The sequence below is a fragment of the Octopus bimaculoides genome, chromosome 13, assembly GCF_001194135.2.
Source record: "Octopus bimaculoides isolate UCB-OBI-ISO-001 chromosome 13, ASM119413v2, whole genome shotgun sequence".
Taxonomy (NCBI): domain Eukaryota; kingdom Metazoa; phylum Mollusca; class Cephalopoda; order Octopoda; family Octopodidae; genus Octopus; species Octopus bimaculoides.
The window spans coordinates 15359188-15359951 of record NC_068993.1 but is presented as its reverse complement, the minus strand read 5'-3'; positions in this window follow the sequence as shown (position 1 = coordinate 15359951).

The following is a 764-nucleotide window of genomic DNA, read 5'->3' as shown; positions in this document are numbered from 1 at the left end:
TATATATATATATATATATATATGAATGTTTGCTATTGTATGAAGTTATATGGAAACAATTTAACACTATTCTGAAGATCAATTTTAGAAAAGTGTCTAATTTATTTTTACAAGGAAATATTTGCGGATGAATTAGATATTTCGACTTCTAGCAATTATATAATTCTGTATAAATATATGTGAGCGTATGCATATTTGTCCATACACACGCACACATACACACACACGTAATCACACATACACACATACTTTTTGTCGTTTACTTGTTTCAGTCATTGCATTGCGGCCATGCTTGAGCACCACCTCGGAAGATATAATCAACGGAATTGACTCCAGTACATATTTCTAGAAGACTAGTATTCACTTTATTATTTACTTTGGTGAACCGCTAATTTACGGGGATGAAAAGAAACCAGTACCCGTTGCAAAGTGGTAGTGTGGACGTACAAAAGTAAAACCCCTCCATATATATATATATGCATGCGTGTATGGGTGTGTGTGCACGCGTGTGTGTGTCTGTGTGTATGTGTGTATGCGTCCGACAAACTTTTTTTTTAGTGTTCATCTAAGAAACCGTGTCCCAACGCTTTGATCAAGGCTTAGGCTACGGTGAGAAATACTAGGTCAAAGTCCTGCGCGGTGAGACTGAACTCGGAAACACGCAGTCGAGAAGCTAGCTTTTTACCACATAAGCATACCAGCAGCACCTATATGAATAGGCATGTATATGTATGTGCACACACAGAAATCTATATGAATATATA